At 35.7% G+C, this 11,419-nt stretch overlaps 1 pseudogene; it reads right to left on the reverse strand.

Annotated features, from left to right (window-relative positions):
• Positions 1 to 7,444: 7,444 nt before the first annotated feature.
• Positions 7,445 to 7,563, reverse strand: LOC111741897 (annotated as a pseudogene).
• Positions 7,564 to 11,419: the final 3,856 nt, after the last annotated feature.

Below are 11,419 nucleotides of genomic sequence, written 5' to 3' on the forward strand. Positions count from 1 at the left end.
AAACCAAGCCTCCTTTGCCATTGCCAGGACTGCCAGTAGCCTGATGTGGTAATGTGAGGCACCACATGCTCTTCTGAAGCTATGAGAATAATTAAAATGGGAAAACATATTTTTACTAAATTGGTTCACTTGGAAAACAAATCTGATAGTGTCCATAAGGAGATGGGTACAGTAGGTTTACTTGGTGGGAAAGCGTCTGAGAACCGTTTCTCTAGAGATCAAATCAGGGAGAGCCCAAGCTCATTCCCTGGATCTTTTTAGCTCAGTATTCAGAGAACCACCCTCATTGGACAAGTTTATTTCTCATGAAAAGAGGCCTTCCTCTTTTCTAATCAAAAGATTAAAGGTACACTGGTGAAAAGTTTCTAACTTATGTTATTTTCTCCTGGAGTTCCAGTCAACCTGTCCACTAATAACAACTTGGCCCATTTTCTTCCCAAGGTGGTTTCTGGCTAGCTAAGTTTGGGACCTCCTGTTTCCAAACCTATTGAAGTCATATGAGGAAATGAGAAAACTTAACTGTGCTAACTAATAAATACACCTTGGTCAGAAGCTGGGAAGAATAGCCACTGACTACATGAACTCTTAAAGCTGAACTGTGCCTGAATTTGGCAAGTGAGCCTAATATGGAATACAAGGCCACAGATTTGAGAAGACAGCCTTGCTTTTTGCCTGTGGAGTAAATCTTGAATTGGAAGTCCAAGATCTACCTCGCCAGACACAGTTGGAGAGCAGGGTCTTCTTTCTTAGGTCACCAGGCTGCTCTCATCCTACCACAAACCCCTCATCCCACCTCATCCCACCACAAACCCCTCACTGATGCCTTTGACATATTCTCAGATTACTGTTTCTCTGGAGTAATACTATGTGTTGCCCATAGTTATATAGATATAGGTATGTAAATTCATAGAAAACTTTCTAGAAAGATTCACACAAAATGCTTATAGTACAGCAGGTCCTCAAATAATGTTGCTTCATTCAGCATTTTGCTATAGTGCTGATGAGATGCGTAGAAACTTAACTCTTGTTTATGTCACTTAGCCTATGGTAAAATTGGTTTCATTAAACATCTTTTCACTGGAAGTCGCAGAACCATCAACATTAAGTGAGGACTTACTATAATTACCTTACGGGAAGGACTTGAGGAAAAGGTGGTCAAATAGGGGCTTGGTGTTTTTTGTAAGGTCTTAATATTTGGAAGGAGAATATGTCAGAAATTACTTGTGCAATATATCTTGTGTAAAACCACACACACACACACACACACACACACACACACACACACACTATTAGCATTTGGATATAAATGAACTGGATAGACTACAAGGGGGAAAAAATGAAGAACAGGTTCAAACTCTGACACAACAATAAATGTGAGAACACATAAAAGAAATACATAGGATTTCTGGAGAAATTCTATAGACAACCAAATAATCATTCTATTAAAACTATATGAAAACAACATATTTATAAATTAAATTGCTCAAAAACTTATCAGTTAATCCACGAATAAATTGTGTTATAATTTAGAATAAAAGATTGGGATTTAACAAGGATGGTGGTGAGTATCAAAATCATTTAAATGTAGAACTGAGTCTAAATGGTTGTAGGAAATATGAGTTAAAAAACATTTTTTAATTGAAAGAATGTATAATATAAAAATAATGAATTATTAATATTTTGGTTCTAAAATCCACTGGTAACTACAAAAGAAACCAGAGTTCTAGTCAAAATGGTAGAAGACAAACGCTGTGCCTGCTTCCTTTCATGACCATGTCAAAATGACAACTAAACTATAGACCAACCATATTGAGAATCGCCTGCAGTCTCACTGGACAGAAGTCCTATAGCTAAGAAATTTCTGCTTCATTTGGGGAAGTCGCTGAAACTTTCTGTGGTTCCTGCAGTGAGGACATAATGAATAAATATATAAATGCCGTTTAGCACCTTGCATGGCATATGTTAAGAGCTCAATAAACATTAGCTGTAATAATAATATAATCATTATTATATTGACTTTGATACTTCTAAAAATATAGGGGTAAGTATAGTTTAACCTACTCAATTTTTACTAGAATTAAAAAACACGTATCTTTACCAATTCACAAGAGAAAACAAGAGCAAATAAAATATAACCTATATATGAATGACAGAAAACCAAAAAGAGAGAAATATATTAAAAGCATAAAATAAAGCTAAAAATAAAAAATAAACACATTGTGTCAGTTGAGTACTCTCGGCTATAAGTAGCAGAAACCCTGATTCAAATTGGCTCAAAGAACAATAAAGAACTGCCTAATTTTATGTAACAGGAATGTAAAGTGTAGGACGGCCACAAGGCCATTAATCAGAAGCTCAGGGACACTTCAAAAACCCAGGTTCTCCCCATGTCTTTGCACTGCCACCTTTATGAAGACCTCACCCTCAGGCAGGCAGCAAGCTAGTGCTCTACACTCCACAGCAGGTCCAAGTGCAGCTCCAGTTGAGATGGGGCCCAGCAGAGGAAGAGAGACCGTCCTTTCCTATGGCTTTTTTAGAAGCAAAGAAATTTTCTCCAGAAAAACCCCAAACCCATTTCCTTTCTCATTGCCTTGGTCAGAATTGAGTTACCTGCCCACTCCTGAGCCAATCACTGGCATGGGATGGAATTACAACACTTGGACCAATCAGGCCCACCTCAGAGCTGGGACAGAGTCAGATTCACCTGGAGCTCAAAGGGTACATTCCTGGAAATATCTGGGCTGCGTTAGGATAAAGAAGAAAGGAATAGATGTTGGGCAGGGGACAACAATGTCTACCATATGTATCAGTTCTTGAAAATGTCAATGTAATTAACTCCCTCATTAATAGACAAAGGCTTTTTATGTTTGGTCAAAATACAAAATACACAAGATACAACTCAAACAAGGTCAGAAATAAAGGTTAAACACTTAGCCAAGATGTATGTACACAAAATGGAATCAGGGATAGAAATTGCAAACAAAGCATTAAATAGGTCAAGAGGGGCATTTTAAATTGATTACGGGTGTGATCTACAATTAGGGTACAACAAATGCACATCTTCATCTCACATTATATTATAGCATCATGAAATGTAAAGCAGAATCTCTGACAAATGAGAAAATTCAAAGCCATACAGTAATCAGAGAAAAGTTAGACCCGTTTCTCCCAGGTTTGAGCTGATTCTATTGTGAGAAAAGAGTGAAGTGTTCCAAATATTATAATTAATAATGTTGATTTAAAATAAACCTCACTAGTCTGGCCTAAAATAAAATGCAGTCTATGGCTCCAGTTATAATCGCGGTAAGCACCTACTCCTCCAGGCAGGCAGTAACAAACATCCTTGATGTGCTTCCTTGTTGTTCTTTGTAACCCCTCAATGTTCCTCAACCCCCAGAACTGCCTCACTAATACCAAAGACACAGCCTTCATGTTCATCTGTTCTGGCTGCCTCATTCAGCTGTCCAGATGCCATCTTTGCTACAGGTGAGCCTGGTGAGGGTCAGTTCAGTTGCCCAGCATCGTGCAAAGGCTACTTCCCCTTTACTTGCTGTGCAAATCCATAAGAGACCTTTCTTTTAAGTTCCATGGCTGAGAGTAGACTACGGCCTTTAACAAGGATTTACTGAGAGTTCATAAAGAAGGATGGAGAAAACAAATTGTTCTTGCCAACAGATACACCCATTTCCAGAGGCTCCAGCCCCAGGCCTGCCCTCGGGGTCCCTCCAGCTGCTGTCCCTGCTCCATTCTTGCCCTGTCCCTGAGATTCATCTTCCTGTACAGCTGTGTTCTAGTATATCTCCCAGGCTAAGTTCCACCTCCACAGGCTTGACCTCCCCAGGCTTGACTACTGTCAGGCTTGACCCCTGTTTCAGGCACTAAATGACCATGAGAAGGGCAGTCCAGCTTCAGAAGGAATCACTCCCTTCTCCAATGGCTATGTGTGCTCTTGTCCCATCAGTGATACCGGATAATATTTACCTTCTATCTACTATTTTCAAAACTCTTAGGACTAAATTTCATCTTGGACATCCCATAGAGACATGTATCTAACTCTATACACTACCAACAAAGAATACTATATTTGTCAAATGTACATGAAGCACTACGAAATGCATTCTATATTAACCATAATAAAATCTGAATAAATTGCAAAGAGGAGAAATTTTGCAAATGAATAAGCAAAGAGCAGGAACGATAATATACAACTACTTGGAAAATGAAAAAGTATTCCTAAATCATACATTAGGACTACATTTTTAAATGCCTATTTAGAAAATTATAACAAATAGAAAATTATATATAAACACTGTTACAATAAAAAAATTTTAGTGATAAATGTGGCCTTAAATGCCTACAAAATTGAAAGTGAAATATGGAAATAAATGAACAACACATCCAACTTAGTTATCAAAAAAATTAGATAAACCCAAGGAAGGCAGATTTTTAAAAATCGTTTGAAAATAATGAATTATAAATGGAAAATTGATAAGTCCTAGAAGCAGATATTTGAAAGGAAAAGCCAGATAGTTAAATATCTAGCAAGTATATCCAAATAAATCATAAAGACACAAAAACAAAACATTAGATATGAGAAAGTAATTATATTTATATACTTTTAAAAAAATTTATGCAACAATGATGAAATAGGCAATTTTCTAGGAAAATATAAGTGAATCAAAACTTACTCATATTGAGAAAGAATATCTGTACTGATCAAAAACAGTGAGAAAAATCTCAAAATGTAAATATTTATTATTTCTTAAATGGTAGAGGAAAATATGTGAGTTCTTTAAAACTCTCAAGGAAGAGACAAGTTCTATGCTATATAAAAAGTATTCCAGAGTTCATTTTTAATGGAATATTTCCAGTTTGTTGTTCATAATCTTGATACCCAAACTTGCTAGAGAATGCACTCTTACACACCCACACATCCCACATACAACTACAAAATGCATTCTATATTAACCATAATAAAATCTGAATTAATTGCAAAGGGGAGAAATTTTTCAAATGAATAAGCAAAGAGCAAGAACAATAGACGTTACTTATCAACAATACAAATGCAAAATACCAAATAAAATATTAACACAAATTAAAATTGTATGATCTAACAAATTTAAGGACTGCTATAATTTCAAAAGTCAAACAATATATCAATTTTTAAAGAAAAATTAATATCTCTGATATATAAAGATACTAAGAATAAAGCTTTCTTCCTCTAAAATAAAATCTATCTTAAAAAGAGTAGTGGACATTTGGTGAAATGATGAAACACTGAAGGGATCCACCACAGTAGAGTGAACAGCAGTACAAAGGGTACCAGATATTACTACTTTTACTTTGGAAGATGTAGCCAATGTAACAAAACAAGAAAAATAAATTAATATATATATATGTATATATTTGAATAAGGAGGCAAAAGGAAAACTTAAGAGAATAAAAATATTATTAGACAAATACAATACACACACACATACACATACACGTACATACACATTCACATGCACACACACACACACCATACAATGGCTTTCCAAACAAAAATCAGCAAATATATGAAATATCTATCAATACATTGGGAAGTAGGTAGCATTTGATGAGGAAAACTATTACACTTTACTGAGGTACATAAAAGTCTTCAACAAATTTAAAAACGAATAGAATACAACTTATTTTTCAAAATAATGTGTATATCATTTCCTCTGAAAAGAATTCATAAGTTTCAATTCATTTCCATCAAAATGCCAAAATCCCATGAAAAGTTAATGTAAAACTCAATCTAGAAATATAAAGAAGCCCCCTAAAAAAGACAGTAATAAAAGGAGATGAATACCACCAGATAATAACACTTACTCTATTATAAAACTCACTAATTAAAGCAATGTGGTGCTGGGGCGAGAATTGTCAAATGAATCAATGGCACAGAGAATCAGTTCCAGAAATAGACTATAATACAAATTAAATACAGCATTTGACCAAGATCACATTTTAAATCAAGGAAGAAGAGAATATTTAATAAATGGCTCTTAGACAACTGACTACGTATTTGAAAAGAAAATGTTAGATTTCTGCCCTATACCATACCCCAGAGGTATTGACCTATTAATTATAAAATGGAAGGGAGAGAGGGAGGGAGGGAGAGAGAAAAGGAATATAAGACAGAAATAAATATATGTTATTTTAAAATTTGATCTAAACCTAAAAACAAAATAAAAGACATCTTTAAAGGAAGGGATAGCTACAGTTTAATACATAAGTATCAGGAACCTCTGATGAGGAGGTGAAGAATCGCTACTTAATTTTTTTTTTTTAAAAAGCATATATCTAGGGGAAATACTTGTACTATATATCAGAGTACTACAAAGAAATAAAAAGTATTTACAGATCAATAGAAAATGGGCAAAGAATATGAGCAGACAATTCACAAAAGAGAAACAAAAAATAAGCAAAAAGAAAAAGAAAGTCTTTAGTATTTCGTGTAAATCAAAACAATGTAATTTCTTTTTTGCCTGTTTATAAAAATACTACTTTTTCTTTTTTTTAATTCCATTCTTCAATGCTGACAGGATTGCATTGGAAATATGTACCTCCAAATATTGTTAACGGGCATTTAAAATGATTCAGATTTTCTGAAAGATAATGTAGCAACAGGTATCAAAACCCTTTAAATTTTTTAAAAATCTACTTTTAGTGATATTTCATAAGGAAATAAGTTGAAATTTGTCCCCAAATGTATAAAAGTGCCACAAATGTTATACTTCTAATTTTAAGAATTAATAAAGAACCTTCATGCCATCAAAAAAGGGCTTTGGTAAATATGTTTCCAAAAATTTAATATAATGTATTAAGTGAAAAAGTCTATTGCGTATAGCTTGAATATGAACTTAAATTTGTAAAACAAAATGAAAGTAAATAGAGAGAGACAGACACATACAGACAGACAGACAGACAGAGACAGAGACAGAGACAGAGAACAAGAGTGAGAATGTGAGTGAGAGATAGAATACACAGAAAATGTTAGCTATTAGGTGAGACTATAGATATGGTCTGTTTTCTTATGTCTTTCTGGTTTTTTAATTTAATGAATAAGCATTGACTTTAATATCAGAAAAAGAGAGTCATTTTTTAAATAGTGATTGCATCAGAACACTTATTTAGGTGGAAGTATTTAGATTAGAGTCAAATCTCCTTGAACTCCATTTATGCCTTAAATGTTGTACCCGCAAATAATCATCACTATCTTTATCTTCATAAAGACACCTTTGCTAAGCCCTTATTTCAAGCAGGTGGTATGTACTGGAGACACAGATATAGAATAAATTCACCAACCTCAAGGAATTTGAAGTCCAGATTGGCCTTATATGTGGAACTTTATGTTCCATTGAAGATTTAAATTGTATTTATCTTCTTTATTTTTCTTTTCTTTTTTATTTTTTTAAAATGCCTACAGCACTTGATATTCCTAGGTGGTCTCCTATCCAAGTACTAACCAAGCCCAAACCTGCTTAGCTTCCGAGATCTGACAAGGTCGAGCATGTTCAGGGTGGTATGGCTGTAGACTCATTTATTTTTCTTTCTCTGGGCTACAAATAGTCTTTGTCTTCCTTAGGAAGTTAAGAGAACTGTGCCCCAGGAAACTACAGCAAGGGTTAAACTTGACCTAATTGGCCCCAGGGAGGGAACCATTCTCCACACAAGATTCTAGTGAGAGTCTTCCTCTCTCCTAGGGCAAATCTGACAAAGATGCTCATAATATAATATAAGCTTTAATCAGCTCAGACTGCTATAACAAAGTACCATAGACGGGGTTGATTATAAACAACAGAAATTTATTGCTCACAGTTCTGGAGTCTGGAAATCCAAGATTAGGCCATGTTCATAGTCATGCGAGGGCCCTCTTCCTAATTGCCAACAGCCAACTTCTCATTGTATCCTCACATAGTAGAAAAAGGTAAAGAGAGCTCTCTAAGTTCCCTTTTAAAAGGGCAGTAATTCTATTCATGAGGGCTCTACCATCATGACTTAATTACTTACCAAAGGCCCCACCTCCTAATACCATAGCATTGTCATTTAGGATTTCAAGATCCGAATTTGGTGGGGCAGGGGCACAAGCATTCAATCCATTGCAATATATTAAGTGAAAAAGATACATAACTTTACCATGTAGAGCATGAATATCAACTTAAATTTGTAAAACAAAACAAACTTCCTCCCAACCTGTAGTGGACTGCCAATTAAGGATTCTGGAGGAAGGGCTTTCAACAACATTAAATGTGTGAGCAAGAAGAAAAGCTGGATTAGGCAGAGTAGACTGTTCATAACCAGGGCACTCCCCACTCAAGTTTGTCAGTTAAGGATGACACCTCCTGCTTTCTAATTTTGGAAGCCCTTGTAATTTAATTTTGCCCAAAACTTGACCATACATTCCAAGACTGGGGGAGAAATCCCAGTAAGGAGAACTACATAAGCAAAAGTGAAAAACTGGAAATGCTATTGTATCTGTAAAGAACAATAAATGGTTGCATTCTCTCCCCATGTGTTTATTATTACACTTTGTCTCTGTTTTAAATTTAAAACCTATTTATCCCTCCTCACATCAAAACATGTCAAAAAAAAAAAAAAGCCATAAATTTCATTCACCCAACAAATTTGTCAACATAGAAGCCATTTTTTTCTTCTTTGTTTTACTCAAGATGTTTGGTCCTCCTACTTGGATTCCAAATGGGAGAAAATAATAATCAACGATTGATTTATTTGTGTGGACAAAATGATTTGATGCTGTTTCTTGTCATTGACAGAATGATCTGGGTGGAATTGCATTCCATGGATAAAACTGTGATGAAATGTTATTCGTTGGATGAATAAAGTTACAAGTCAAGAGAAATTGCTTTGGCTCACATAATATTTTTTCAGCCGTCAGTCATTTTTTGGCATTTGATCACATCATCGTCTCGGCTCCTATTATATTGACTTCGTTGTCTGTTATTAATTGAAGCATGACTTTTCTTTCAAAACTACAACGAATAGCACGAACTCAGGAAAATGGAAGAAGTTTCACTTTTACTTTTCCTAGCTTCTTGACGGGTCCTCTCCAGAGTAACTCACCTTCCTTACTGATATACTTCAAATATCAGAGATTACGCCCCACTTTTAAAGACATACATTCTGAAAGGAAATTTTTCATGAATTGACTTTATTCAGCATGTCTTCAAATGGCCTCATGAAGACACCAACTTTATAATAAAACTTTCTTGCTACGAAGTAAGAATATTACATTGCACCGAGAAATAAAGCACTGATAACATATCACAGCCTAGGTGCATCCCACAAGCAAAATGTTGAGTGAAAGAAGCCAGACACGAAAGATGCATACTGAATGAGTACGTTTACATAAAGTTCAAAATTAGATTTGACTCTTCACTGATGTAGGAAGTCTAGGTGAATGGCTACCCTTAGAGGCAGTGACTGGGAGGTAGCAGGAGGGTACTTATACTCTGGTATAGTTCTGTTTTTTGATCTGGGTGGTGGTTACAGAGGTATATTCACTTTTTTAAAAAAGCCCCTCATGCTATACCCTTTCACATGTATATTTTAATAAAAACTTACTAAATGAAAAATTGTTTAATTACTATAAAAAAAGAGATGTCTTTTTTAGCCCTTCACTGATTAGATGTGGAGGTGAGAGGAAATCAGACTGTAATGTGACCTCCAAGTTTCTTTCATGCATTCGTGGGTGGGTATACAGAGGACAGAAAGGCACAGTGGAGGATCGTTTGTGGAGAAGAGGAGGGATTGATTTGGAAAAGCTGAGTTCGAGGTGCCTACAAGTCCGGACACTTGGTCTAAACTCAAAAGGACAACCGAGATGGAATATGTATATATATATTGAAGTATATATTTAGGAGTTTTCTGTGCACTGATGACAACTAGATGAAACTGACAGGGGAAAAGCAAAATGAGAAGAGGAGTTAAAGAAGGAGCAGGAGGAGGCCATATGCTGAGCTGCAAATTTCCATCCCCCGAGACACAGGCAAAGTAGACTTCTTGGCCACTGAATCTTCATGGAGCAAGACCTGCCCTTGGGGCTCATCCCAACCATTAGGAGCTGGGGCTAATCCCAGGGCCAGCCCTTTCCTCAGTTGACCACCTGAACCTTGACCTCAACTTTTCACATTCATACCAAGGCTTCTTACAATATTTGATGAATGAATGAATGCCTCTTGACAAGTCCTAAGTCATAAGAGCATTGCTAGCTTTTTGCAATGCCAAATAAAAATGAAATAGAAACCACAAATGAATGTATTTGGGGTGTGTGTGTGTGTGTGTGTGTGTGTCTGTGTGTGTGTGTGTGTAGAAATTGAGGAAAGAAATTTACAGAACATAACTGGAGGGAAATTATGAGCCATAGGTACAGGAGTTTTATATGGAGTTTAGGTAGAACAGTGGTGTGTGGAAGGAGGCACAGTTATTAACATTTCTCTCATTTATATTTTCCTGTCCCCTTCTTCCAGTTCAATAAAGACACCCATAAAATAACTTATTTTATTATATAGGCAGTCAATAATATGACAACAGGCAGGTCAGCAAAAATGACAGTTTTATCCACAACATGGAAATTACCAAAGAAAACCATTGTTTGTTTTGAAATTAATGCCTCTTAGAATCAATAATACATTGGAAAATTGACTACAATGTGTTTATGGTGGTTTTCAGCAGGGCTGCAGGGTCCACTGGCTCCCTTTCTACCACAGTGGTTAAATTAGTAAGTCACTGTGCATGCTAGTTATCCCATTGTCCATCTCATTCTTATAAAAGAGTACCTGACACCTAATAAGAGCCCAGGAAATATTAACAACTATTTTTCAATTTGCATTTTGGGTATTAGTGTTTGGTCACTTATTAGTGAAGTAATCACTATGAATTAACAACACTAACCATATTAAGGGTTTAGTGTGTCTGTCGATGCCAACCTTATATTGGCTCTGTGCTACAGACCCTAAGGAAACTCATAAATAACACAAAGCCCCTCTTAAGGTCAGAGCCTAATCTAACCAAGAAGAGTTTAGGCCACATCTGTGTCAACCACTCTGTTTTCCAGATAAGGAAAATGAGGTCCTAAGAGATAAAAAACAAAACAAAACAAAAACTAAGTCTAGAACTCAGATTCACTGAATCCCAGCTTGGGGAACTTGGAACTATAGCATCTCATCTCTTCTGTACTAAAAATTTCATAATTGCATAAGAAAAAAATGCAAGAAATATTTAAAACGATGAAAATCAATGTGTTCATGGTTGGTGGTTCCCGCTCTACTCGTGACAGTGTTCACAGAGGGGAGGGATCTCAAAGGCAGTGTGGTGTAATAGGAGGGAATGGTAGTCTAAGAGTCATGAATTCAAATCTCAGCTCTGCCACCTT

The sequence above is a fragment of the Pteropus vampyrus genome, unplaced genomic scaffold (assembly GCF_000151845.1).
Source record: "Pteropus vampyrus isolate Shadow unplaced genomic scaffold, Pvam_2.0 Scaffold3, whole genome shotgun sequence".
Lineage (NCBI taxonomy): Eukaryota > Metazoa > Chordata > Mammalia > Chiroptera > Pteropodidae > Pteropus > Pteropus vampyrus.